Source organism: Mauremys reevesii, linkage group 7, assembly GCF_016161935.1.
Source record: "Mauremys reevesii isolate NIE-2019 linkage group 7, ASM1616193v1, whole genome shotgun sequence".
NCBI lineage: Eukaryota > Metazoa > Chordata > Testudines > Geoemydidae > Mauremys > Mauremys reevesii.
The window spans coordinates 72,372,420-72,385,963 of record NC_052629.1 but is presented as its reverse complement, the minus strand read 5'-3'; the positions used below and the strand labels follow the sequence as shown (position 1 = coordinate 72,385,963).

The following is a 13,544-nucleotide window of genomic DNA, read 5'->3' as shown; positions in this document are numbered from 1 at the left end:
TGTCTCAGCTTAGCCCAGGGGTGCCAACCTGAGCCTGAGAAGGAGCCAATGTACATTTACCAAAGAGCCACAGTAATACGTCAGTAGCACCCCCCATCAGCTCCCCCACACTCCCAGCACTTCCTACCCACTGGCAGCCCTGCTGGTCAGCACCTTCCTCTCCCTCCCCACACCTCCGGATCAGCTGTTTTGTGGCATGCAGAAGGCTCTGGAGGAAGGGGGGAAAGAGGGCAGGAGCAAGGGCAGAGCAGGCTCAAGGGAAGGGGGTGGAGTGGAGGCAGGACCTGTGGCAGAGCCAGTGGTTGAGCAGTGAGCACCCCCTGGCACACTGGAAAGTTGGCACCTGTAGCTCCACCCCTGGAGTCGGTGCCTATACAAGGAGTCGCATATTAACTTCTGAAGAGCCGCATGTGGCTCCAGAGTCACAGGTTGGCCACCCTGGGCTTAGCCTTTCAAGTTCACCTTTACTCTATATTCCTTTTCCCATGCATCAGAGAGCAAATATGAATTTGGAATGCTTTTTTGTGTGGTCATGTGACAAACACTGACATTTAATGATGAGTCCCTAATACGATCAAACTGCTTTCAAAATTTAAAACAAAGACTCATGGCCAACAACAGAAAGGCTTTTTACCGCCACAACATAAATCCAATCCACCACTGGTCTGCAGTGCTCTTACTAAATTTGGGGACAACACACACTAATTCCCATACAGGTAATGCAACTCCCTGCACTTTTCAGGCAAAGTTATCAACTGTTGCAAAAGATACACAGACATCTGCATGTCAGCTTAGCCTTTCAAGTTCACCTTTACTCCATATTCCTTTTCCCATGCATCAGAGACCAAGATCTACTAGAAGTTTCACATTCTATTAACACAAAAATAAACTTCATTTACCAACAGTTAAGATCACATCAGGGTGCACTCAACCAACCCAAAATCTTGGAAACATGGCAAAATAAAGTGAAGGGGAAAGTCTTCTGCGTTCCTTGCCATGTTCATATTGCCTACAACAGCACAGATGACACATTAACACTTCATAAGGCATTCACCTCCATCTCCAACACTTACCGAAAAGCACTATGTACCCCAACGTCATCTAACATCCACTTTAACACAAAACCCTAGCAACAACTTCAGTAACATTAACAGACAACCTATTCACATGCACAGACTGTGTGTTAGTTCAGTGTGTTGATCTGACGATAGAAGAGCGTCTGACACTGCCATTAAAGTTTTGAGGTATGGTGCCCCACAGGTACTTCACCCAGATGACACACACTCTAAAGCCACTTGATGCAGGAAAACCATTATCACCCTCTCCCAGCGATGAATCCAGAGTCATGGGGAATATTGGAGGGGTGAGAACTGGCTGCTACCTGAGTGGCAGCAGCAGGGGGAAGAGAACTGTGCCGAGATTCCCAGTCCTCCTAAAATAAACAGCAGGATTTCCCCTGAGCAGAGGCTTAACTCCTCCTCAAAACTCTACCCTATAACATCAAACAACAGCAAGTTTTCACCTGGGAATGGTCTTTGGCAGGGGCGGCTCCAGGCACCAGCACAGCAAGCACATGCCTGAGGCGGCAAGCCGGGGGGGAGGAGGCGGCCTGCTGGTCACTGTGAGGGTGGCAGTCAGGCAACCTTCAGCGGCATTTCTGCGAGAGGTCCACTGGTCCCGCGCAATTCGGCAGAGGGTACGACAAAGGCATGGGACCAGCAGATCACCCGCAGAACCACCGGTGGACCTCCCACAGAAACGCCGCCGAAGGCTGCCTGACCGCCGTGCTAGGGGTGGCAAAAAACATACAGCCGCCCCTGGGCTTTGGGGAGGGAAGAGCAGAATGACTCTGGAATGGTGGCTGGGGTTGATATGGATAGAGAAGGCAAACTGGTTGAATGGTGAAGGGAGGACAAAAGGGAACTGAGTGTTTCAAGTGAGGGAAAAAATAAAAAAAATTGAAAAAAATTAGTTGAAAATAAATAGTTCTAGAGACACGAATGGATCAAGAGAGTCTAGAGCTTGTTTTTATATTTTTGAACCATAAGACACGCACATGAGAAAACTGAATAACTGTAACCTTTCCATTATAACCTCATCCTCTTATCCCCATTTCCCTTGCTCTGTTTGTTGCATTACTTGTTGTGTCATGTCTAGTTATACTGTAAGCTTTTCATTGCAGACATGGTCTCTCTCTATAGATATGGTTACACAGCACCCAGCATACAAGAGCTTTGATCCTGATGAGGGCCTATGGGCATGTGACACTGGCAGAGCAGCCAACTTGTGTATGGCCCATAACAACTTAACAAGAGGCATAACAATTGTTTCAGGATAATTCACTTGTATTTGAATTTCAAGATGTACTAGACCAGCAATCCCTAACCCATTCATTTGTAGTAACAGAAATCAAGGACAGATGCTAAATGTGTTTGTCTATGTACCCATATACTGTTATACTCCTGGGGGAATTCTGAGCTAAAAAAATTAAAAATTCTGCACACAATATTTTAAAATTCTACATAATTCTGCATATTTTATTTGTTAAAACACCACAATATAAGCACTCCCGTTTCAATTATCTTGGTAATTTATTTAAAAATACCTGTCAACATGTATGTCAACAATGCAGACATCAGCCAAAAAGATTCCTCCAGGACTAAAGGGTTAAAGAAATCACAACAACCCAGTTCCAGTTGGGGGCTGTTTGAGGGGGCTATGTGGGGCCCCCAAGAGCCCAGACACCCATACCCATTTCCCCTCAGAGCCCAGCTGTGGGGCAGGCCCCAGACACAAGCACCTCTTCCCCACAGAGCCCAGCTACAGGGCAGCCCTCAGCCCAGACAGCAGCACCCCAGAAATTTTACTCCCCCCCCAACTTCTTTATGGGGGACATGATGTGGTGCAGATCTGCCCTTCCTCACCCTTTGCCAGAGCTGGCTGAGTCTCCCAGGCCCTCTCCTGTACCAGGGAGAATGAGGATCAAAGAGCATGAAGCCTCCAGCCCTAACAGGCTGGGCACTCCACTCACTGTGAGCTGGCCTCTACATAGTCCAGTGGCAGCCAGATATTCTGCAGGGCAAACAGGGAATTCTGCAAAATTCTGCATTGCACAGTGGTGCTGAATTCCCCCAGGAGTAACTGTTAGCAATGTAACAATGTAACCAAATTAACTTATAGATGCTAATTCCCTTACATGTCTTAATTGCCTTTTGTGACCGGGATCCCGGGGTGCACACTGAGATTGCTCAATTAGGGCAAACTGCAAAGAATGGGGCAGACAATCCCCCAAACTGGTGGTTATTCTAATACTTAGATTCACCAAGCCAGCAACAAAACAGCCTCCACAATGCCTTAATGGTTACCCAGAAGCCAAAAATACAGTTGCCTTAAAGCAACCCAGCCTTTGTGCTCCCACCCAGACAGCCAAGCCAAACATGATGAGGATTACTGAAAATCTTGTTCATCATATAAAAAGTTCTACCAATCCCAAAGGATCAGACGCATTACCCTCCAGGTTAACAAATATTTCAGATCTTACCCAAACACATGCTTACAGCTAATTCTTATTAACTAAAACTAAAACTTATTAAAAAAGAAAAGAGAGAGTATTGCTTAAAAGATCATTATACATACAAGCAGCAAAGAGTCCTGTGGCACCTTATAGACTAACAGACGTATTGGAGCATGAGCTTTCGTGGGTGAATACCCACTTCGTCAGATGCATGTCATATCCATGCATCCGACGAAGTGGGTATTCACTCACAAAAGCTTGTGCTCCAATACGTCTGTTAGTCTATAAGGTGCCACAGGACTCTTTGCTGCTTTTACAGATCCAGACTAACATGGCTACCCCTCTGATATTATACATACAGACATGAATAGAGTTCTTAAGTCAGTTTCATAGTGGAGATGGTGAACTTTAGAGTTGCAAAGAATTCTTTCAGAATTAGTCCATGGGTTCAGTCCAATGTTGGGGTGATCCAGATGGAACTGAAGACCTGTCTTTCGGCTCACACTTCCCCTGATGAAGCTTAAGCAGATTTGAGATGAAAGGATCAGGTCCCAAAAGCCCTTTATACAGTTCCCAGGCAGCCTCTTGACAGCATGCAGTCCTTGGGTGAAAAATGGGCAATTACCCTAGCTGTGAAGTAGACCTCCTATTTCCTAAGCATCACCAGTAATTAGGTACATGGGTTAACACAAGGCAATTGCCTATCTCCCTCCATTTACAGGTAGTTCATCATATACTTCAAAGATTAATTAAGACAATGATATCACTGCATTCACAGTTCATTTAAATGTTAACATTTCCTTTTGATCTCTGAATTAACAGCATACAGTGATAGACGGAACTGTTTAGTTACACTGTTAACCTCTAACAATATACTGTATATATAAACAAATACAATTAGTATTACCCCTAATTCTCTAACAATACAGGGTTGCATTTCAAAGGTCTAGTCCAACTAACATGAAATGGCCCTAATTACAATTTACATATAGTTTAATGTGTCTTTAAAGGTTGAATCAGGGTCAATGAGCCTGGTAGTTACGTAACCCTTTCTGGTCCTGTGTCACACCTTTATATTATGTATGTGGTTGTGTTCAGTCAATCTTAAGATCACAGATGCGAGACACTGTATGAAATTAACAATATTACATATATTGTCTTCAGCTTACCTATCCATGTTATGGATGACCAGTTGCCTTATGTTAATCAGTGTAACTGGATTATCTGTGTATGCATAGTAAATAGTGTATATATAGTAAATAGAATGTTAACTTCAAAGTGATGGGACAGTGTATGTGTAACCTTTGGGTGAACTAGAGTTCACTTCATTGCCTTTCTCCAGTGCCTAAATAACCCAACTCCCATAGAAATGTAGCTGGAGAGCAGAGGGTTGCCTAGCAGCCTCTCCTTCGTCATCATGAATAGGTTGGAATATGAACGAGAGGCTGCTAGGCAACTCTTTGACTCCACATTCTACAGGCCATTACCCTCTGATCCCACTGAGGGTTACCAAAAGAAACTACACCATCTGCTCAAGAGACTCTCTGAAGAAGCACAGGAAGAAATCTACATAGACACACTCCTAGAGCCCCAACCAGGAGTATTCTATCTGCTACCTAAGATCCATAAACCTGGGAATCCTGGATGCCCCATCATCTCAAGCATTGGCACCCTAACAGCAGGATAGTCTGGCTATGTGGACTCTCTCCTCAAGCCCTATACTACCAGCCCTCCCAGCAATCTTCGAAATACCACTGACTTCCTGAGGAAACGACAATCCATTGGTGATCTTCCAGAAAACACCATCCTAGCCACTATGGATGTAGAAGCTCTCTACACCAACATTCCACACAAGATGGACTACAAGCCATCACGAAAAGTATCCCAAATAACGTCACAGCAAACCTGGTGGCTGAACTTTGTGACTTTATCCTCACCCACAACTATTTCAGATTTGGGGACAATTTATACCTTCAAGTCAGCGGGACTGCTATGGGTACCAGCATGGCCCCACGGTATGCCATTTTTATGTCTGACTTAGAACAACGCTTCCTCAGCTCTCGTCCCCTAGCGCCCCATCACTACTTGTGCTACATTCATAGAATCATAGAATATCAGGGATGGAAGGGACCTCAGGAGGTCATCTAGTCCAACCCCCTGCTCAAAGCAGAACCAATTCCCAACTAAAACATCCCAGCAAGGGCTTTGTCAAGCCTGACCTTAAAAACCTCTAAGGAAGGAGATTCCACCACCTCCCTAGGTAACCCATTCCAGTGCTTCACAACCCTCCTAGTGAAAAGTTTTTCCTAATATCCAATCTAAACTTGGACACTACAGTGCAAATAAGTGATGGTCACAACCACCACCCTATACCGTAAACCTACTGACTATACTTACCTACATGCCTCCAGCTTTCATCCAGACTACATCACACAATCCATTGTCTATAGCCAAGCTCTAAGATACAACCACATTTGCTCCAATCTCTCAGACAGGAGACAAACACCTACAGGACCTCTATCAAGCATTCTTAAAACTACAATACCCACCTGGTGAAGTGCAGAAACAGATTGACAGAGCCAGAAGGGTACCCAGAAGTCACCTACCATAAGACAGGCCCAACAAAGAAAGTAACAGACTGTCACTAGCCGTCACCTACAGCCCCAGACTAAAACCTCTCCAGCGCATCATCAAGGATCTACAAGCTATCCTGAAGGACGATCCCTCACTCTCACAGACCTTGGGAGACAGGCCAGTCCTCGCTTACAGACGGCCCCCCAATCTGAAGCAACCAGAAGCAAATACTCACCAGCAACTACACACCACACAACAAAGGAGCTGGAGTGGGGACGTGCCGCTGCTTCCGGGGAGCCATTTGGAGTGGGGCAAAACCCCGACTCCTGCCTGGTGCACCGGAGTGGGGCAAGCCCCAGACTTCGCTTCCAGGCGGGAGCTCGAAGGCCAGATTAAAACGTCTGGAGGGCTGGGTCTGGCCCCGGCCCCAGGGCCATATTTTGCCCACCTCTGGGTTAGGAGAATTCTCATAATCATTTTGAAAATGTCCTATTCGCCCCCAGTTACAACAAAGAATTTCTTCTGTTAAAACTTGGTATTGCTTGTTCATTAAATTATTTGGGTCTTTGAGGAGTGAATCATGTATCTGACATGGACGTTTCAGAACTTGGCTTGGTCATCTGCAGTCCCACCAACTTCTGCTCAGCCTGCAGATATTTCTCCTTCCAGTTATTGCAGTGACTTCTTCATGGGTGCTGGAAGTATTTTCAGATGCCTTTATCAACTGCAAACTACTCCTATGCAAGGGCTTTCCTTTTTCTTCTAGTTCTTGTCAAAGTTTTCTCTTTTGTTTTTCAAAGTGCTCCCTTTACTCCTGGGGAATTCTGCATCTCTGCACATGCACAGAATTTATGTCCCATACAGATTTCTTTGCTTCTCTGCAGAAAAATGACTTTCTGATGGGATAGCAAAGGGAAAATGCATGGAAAGACTACCAGACTTTACATCTAAGCTGCCTTTGTATTCTGTCCTGTTGGGATTATTCCAAGAAAACTTTTGCAAGTTAGCAGATATAACATTACTGCTACAAATCTGCTTTATGAACACTGAAAAATCGTTTGTGTATGTATGATTCCTAACCATTCAATAACTCTCTCCTTTTTTTTAAAATCACTATATCACACCTGTTTGCCTCGATTGGTGCCAAGGGCTGGAATGCCTAATGGGGACTGTGTTTGGCTTCTTGTTAGTCAGTGTGATACTACAGAAGCTCTTTTGATATTGGTTTGGTAACTCTAACATTGTCTGCTGTGTTTCTTGCAGTGTGCCCTGAGTGTGGCATTCTCGGTGTGGCCCATCCCAGGCACCTGATCACATGGAGCTACTGTAATAAAACAAAAAATAAGTGCAACATAGGAAACAGAGTTAACTAGAGCCTGAAAGTGTAATAGTGAGGTTTTTAGTACTTACCAACTTGAACTAAACACCTTCTCCATTCAGGGTATTCTGCGTTAAAACTCATGTAAGTAGGTTTAATGTTCAATAGCATGAGGGTTGGATAAAAGAGGATTTAAATTTCCATTATCCATCTTAATGAACTTGTGGCTCTAGCTCCAAAATGGACTAACATCATTACATAACCCAAAACAGAAGGAGGGAGGGCATAACATGTTTTTGCCTGAATTGGCTACAGGGTATTGAGCTAGATTCTCCTTCATCTGGTCACTAGTGTAAACCAAAAAAAAATTACACAACTCTCTACTAAGACTGTAACTGTAAGCAAGTTTGACGGGGTGGGGGAGGATTCAGTGAGCAATGTGACCCAAACCTGCCTGACAGGCACCACCTAGAGGTGAACAGAGCGGGAGGACAAATATTTAATTCAATACAAATGAATATGCAACACAAATTTAGGTACTGCAGCAGAGTTCTTGGAGTCTCCAATCTGGAGATCTTGTCATTACTAGTTTAACCTCCTAAATGAGAGCTGCTCTACATGGACCAGTTCCAAATTATTTTAGCTCATGGTGTGTTCTTTGTCAATTATATTTTAAAACTTTCTTGTTCAAGTTATGCATTATTTCACCAATTTAATTTTCAGTACTGCCACAATTTATTTTCCTTCTAGAGAGAAAAACAGTCATTGTTAATTCTGCATTTATCATTTTCAAATGATATTCAAGTGCTATTCCATATCCAATCTATAGCAGCAAGGAATCTTTCAGTCTTAGTTCCTTTTCTGAGAACGAACAGTAATGTATGTTTAAAGAAACTTGTTTTCAGAATTATTCTAAAAATACTTATTTCTTTCAAATTGCCCCAGAGACAATATAAAAATTTTCATTATATTTTCCGTTTAATTTGTATACATCTTCATAATTACTGCACCTTAGTTTGCTCTGTAATACCAAAAGCTACCTGAAAATTTACATATACAACCACCCACTTCTACCCCTTTAATATCCATAACAGCTTCTCTCTTCATTCACTGAGGCAGCAGAAAACCATATGTGTAACTTTTTGAGCGCATGAGGTGCATTGTTTTGGTTTATTCTTAGGACTCTAATCCCCAAAGATCAGAAAACAGCCATAATCTTCTCACAGAAAAAACATATTCAAACAAAATCATACCCCACAAAGCCAGACAGCTTTCTCCCTTTCAGAAAAGACATTTGTCTCATTCCTTGGTTCAATGCAAAAGGAGGAAACAAGCCTCTAGTTTTTAACCAGTTTCTTTCAATCTAGAACTTATTCAGCAGTTTTGTTTCTTTCATTTATCAAGAATTAATTGCTAACTAATGAAATTTAACAGCAGTGATGCTAATGTCAAAATTCCCTCCTGCTAGCAGATGTTCTTAGCTTCTGGAACTTTATTTTGTTAGTTTGTTTGTTACTGACTCCCAGCAGCTCACCAAATTCGTGACTTAAACATATACATAACTCTTCTCCCCTGCAGTCTGAATGCAGGTTAGAGCCATGCAACATTTCAGCCTTGGTATAAACACAACTCCCATTGATTTCCACCCACTTATTCAGGGGCTGAATTCACTCCCGCAAATGGGTTCCATGTCATGCTGGAACTGATTTAAAGATCTTGATAGTTTATTAGTGGCTTTCCCCTCACTTGTAAAAGTCAGACTCTAAGCATCTTTATTGCTCAATAAAAACAAAAAGAAAAACATGGGATTATATTGCTCCTGAGCACGGAATAAGAACTGCTGTACAGCAGCGGTCTGCAATACCCCAGTGCCAGTACTCATTTCCCGGCTTCATCTCTCAGTCCTGCTTACAGACTAACTGCCCTTAACCCCCACCTGTTACGGACACCCCTTGCACCCCATATTACTGATACCCCGTAGTGTCCCACTGCACTAGCACCCACCGACCTCTTGCCCTGCGTGGTCCGTGGGCGCTAGACCCCTCTCACACACTCACCGCCTGGGGTACCGCCACGGCCGAGCCCACCAGCTCCCCAAGAACCCCTCCCGGCGCCTCTTGCCCCTTTCTCCCCACTCTCCCGAGGGGCCCTAGGATACGGCACTGCTGGGACGACAGCTGTTCCTGGGGGCTCCCACCCAGGACAGGGTCGTTGCCCTGGGGCAGTTCTCCCCGAGGATAGGGGCAGGGGGTCGCTGTCTTCCCCGGCGCTGGGATGGGGAGGAACGGGCCCAGCACCCTGTAACTGGGTGTACGGGCTCCCCCCTGACAGGGGGGTTAGGTCCCCCAGGCTCCTCTCCCAGGGTGCGTCGGGGCGCCCAGGCGAAGGGGGGCTCCCCGCCCCGCGCGGGCTCATGGAAGTTAGCACTTGCCGTAACTACTCACCCGCCAGAGACGCGTCCCACCGGAGCCCGCAGCATCCTCGCTCGCTTCGTCCCACCCCCCTCGCTGCTATAGCTACGGGGAGCCAAGGCAACCAGATCTCGCGAGAACTACCCCAAAACCTCCATCGCTTCCGCGAGAACCTGCTCTGAAAAGGGGAGGGGGAGAGCGCGCTCGAGCACCCGCCTCTCGCGAGAAAAGGGATCCGAAAAGGGGAGGACCTAGAGGAAAAGCAAGTGCGTAGAGCCATAACATGGCGGCGAGCAGAGCGCCCAGTGGGTGGGGCCTAAAGAAGGCGCGGGGCGGGGCTGCAGAGGTGAAAACCATGGGTCCGGGGGACCGGCATGTTGCGCGCGAGCGGGGACCTCTTTCCGTTTCCACCCTCAGTGCGGGGCTCCCCCTGCCTAGCATCGTTGGGCGCTTCGCCGTGCCCCGCGCACCCTGACAGCTCCCTCAGAGACACGAGGGCCAGGAACTGCCTCTGGCTTCATAGGCAGCCAGGGGTTCGCAGCGTCACACGCCTCCGGGAGTGGGAGCTTCACAACATCAACAGCGCCAGCCTGCTGGTCAATGCTACAGGGGTCGGGAACCCTGGATTTCCCAAGTGCCCCCGGTCCCTGGCCTGCAGTGCCGGGCTACCCCGTTTGTCAGGCAGGGCTAGCGCCTCACTCCCCCAGAGACCAGGCTTCCCAGTCTGTGATGCAGCACTCGCTCCCTCAGAGATGATGTTTCCCAGCCCATGCAGGGCTCCTCCCTTTTGCACCCTGCCAAGAGAAGTTCCAGTCTGGAATTCATTCACGCCCCCTCCATTTTGTTTTGTTCAGTATGGCTTTAAGGAGGGTGATCTTACTTCCCAAAGGGAAAATTGGACACCACATAAGGCTAGCACAAACCATCTCTTCCCCCCAGGGGCTGGCCTAAGCTGCTCATATGAGCCCCCTTCCCCCACTCAGGGCAAATGCGTGCTCCCCCTCCCCTCCCCTCCCGCCCAGTGCAGAGCTGGCCCAAGTCGCTCACCCGAGTGCCCCCCCCCCACAGGACTGGCGTCGCTGCTCACCCAAGCCCTGCCTGACCCCCCCAGTCCCCCCTCGAGACTCTGGCTGGCATTCCAGGTCACTTGATCCCTGCCTGCCTCCCCTCCTGGCACGGAGCTGGTATCACTACTTCCCTCCTGCATGTTCCTCTGCACCCCACTTTTTTTGACAAAAGTGAGCATTTGTCAGTTGGTAAGAACAAACAGACAAATGCCCACTTTTGGGAAAAAACAAAAGTCAGGTGGTGGGACAGGGCTTTGAAAAGGGACTGTCCCAGCCAAAATAGGATGTATGATCACCCTAGCTCTAAACCAGTGGTTCTTAACCTATTTACCATTGTGGCTGCATATACACCTCTCTGTGTGTTATGTGGACTACAGCCACACAATATATACAATGCCTATATGGCCCTGAGGATGTCACATGGGTCACAGCTGTGTGCTGATTGGGATGCAGTGCTCTGTTTGTTTACTTAAAGACTGATCCTTCTCTCACAGTGTTGATGATTTTAGCTCTCAATGATTTTATCATAAGTCTTGTGATATTTGGTGTTTTTCTTCAAGCCCCAGCTTCTGGAGACATGGGTCTCTACAAGACACTCAGCTTTCACTTTTTAAAATAGTAAATTTCTAGCCCTCTTGGTTGTGGAAGAAAAACTGGAAAATGAAAGGCTCAGAAACCAGGTGGAAAATAATAATAACCCAAAATGTATTCTTCTTAAGAAGTCTCATGGTTTTTGAAGCCATACTCATGATTTTTTGAGGCAGGGGCAGATTCCTGATTTTTTTTTTCAATGCTTGGAATTGGCAATACTGCTCCCAACAATATCAATGGCATCTGAAATCAGATTTGGTCACCAGTCTATGTTGATAATATACTAATGACATCCTGCAGCACTTAGCTGTCCCTATCTAAACCAAGTACTGAGCCCCGCTTTACATGTGAAAACTGATGGAATCAACCACAAGATAGTGTACTACAAGGCAAATTTCCACATCCCCAAAATCACTACCTTAACTGGTGCTCTTGTCAGAGAAGACCAAATACAGCTAATACCTGGAGTGTTGAACTAAAGGGAGCTGCTCCAGTTAGAATTAAGGTGCATTAGAAGTCTATGTGTGTGCAACAAGCTGCAGTGTCACTGGTTAGTCTGTCCTTATTTATGTGGCTAAATATAAAAGGCGTTAGTCTCTGATGATTTTAATGCAACATCTTTTATCAGCGCTAAGTTAACACATTATATATATATATATATATATATATATATATATATATATAAACATACATTCATTATAACTCATTTTCAGTCTTTTTGGAACCAAGTCAACCAGGTTAGAAGACAGGAGTGGGGAAAGAAAGCCCCAAGGTTGTCTGGGGGACTAAAAATAATTAAGAGAAACATTTAGGGAGAGTAGTTACAAGGCAGTGCTAAGTCAAAACTAGCTTCAGGCACATTGAAATATGACTGGGTGTTTATAATAGAATATTGAAGCAATTACTCATTTGAGACAGACACAGTGCAATTTGACTAAAGCACTGTGTTAATATTCAGTGTAATTGAATTTGTATAGCATCTGCAAGCAGTGTAACTTGTCCAGATGAAGTCCTTGCATAGGAGCTTGTGGGCTGTCCACAGGCTTGCCAGAAGAAAGATGATTTTTTTATCCCTTTGTCTCTCCTCCTCTTTGAGGACATGGCCTTGGTTTCCCTACAATGAATGTCATGTAAGCAGATTGCTGCCTATGGCTGGCACCTCATCATCACCCTTAATAGAAATGGGAGCTCCATAGACTCCTTATTTGCCCTTATGTGCAGGGTGGTGTTATCCACAGTATGCCTCTGAGTGCAGGCAAAGAATTCCTCAGTGCACCCCTTTCCTCAGCTGGTAATGACCCCAGTAGGATTGTGCATAAAGCACCTCAACACTGACCCTACACTTATTGCACCCCACCCCACTTTTAAAATATACTTTACCTAATGTATTCTGGATCAGAAGAGGTCCAACATCTCTGCATCATCAGTGTAATGCAACAGAACCATGGTTTTGCCCTGTAGCAGCTCCTCTCCAGCTTGCTAAGGACTTACTGACACAACCACAGTCTCTTTTATGTAATTTTATTGTCCAAACTTCAATCAGATCAACAAAAACACAGTTCCTCAGCTCACCCTGGGCTACAGCTCCCAGGGCTTTATTGTCCCCCTTTAATTCTCCAGTTCCTTCTACTGGCACTCTGGCACCTGTTGCTCCTGCTTCCTTCCCTCTCCTTCCAGGGGATTCTGGCAATCCTAGGTTTCCCAGGCTCCCTGTTACCAGGGAGCAGGTAATAAGGGTCACATGTCTCCTTAGGCCCAGGTGCCTTTAAAGCTGACCAGTAACAGGTGCAATGGCTCAGTTCCCTCCTAAAGGGCCAGTGTCAACCTGTGACAAAACTTCTCCCATAACTTTTTTATGTAGTGGGCCTTTTCTTGGTACAGCCTCACCCTTACATTCCCCCAAGCAGAGCTAGTTAAAATTTTTCAATCAAAATATTTTTTCAATTAAAAATGGCCTTTTAAAATGAAAATGTTCACAGAAAGCTTATTTCTTTTAAAATTTTCCAACAAAACTTTGCAAGCCAAAATATTGCACGTTCCTAGTTTTTACTGAAAACTGATAAATTTCC

The 13,544-nt window shown here is 45.5% G+C and overlaps 1 protein-coding gene across 13 annotated transcripts in view; it reads right to left on the bottom strand.

Moving 5' to 3' along the window:
• Positions 1–9,986, bottom strand: part of USP54 (ubiquitin specific peptidase 54) — a 257,870-nt gene extending 247,884 nt beyond the window's left edge. For 7 of the 13 annotated variants that reach the window (XM_039546273.1, XM_039546285.1, XM_039546286.1 and 4 more), the window contains exon 1: positions 9,851–9,986. The gene's annotated coding sequence lies outside the window, so the exon portion shown is untranslated. Of the gene's footprint in view, positions 1–4,683; positions 4,887–9,850 lie in introns of those variants that run through there. The other 6 variants (XM_039546274.1, XM_039546279.1, XM_039546288.1 and 3 more) reach the window with 4 other exon arrangements.
• Positions 9,987–13,544: the final 3,558 nt, after the last annotated feature.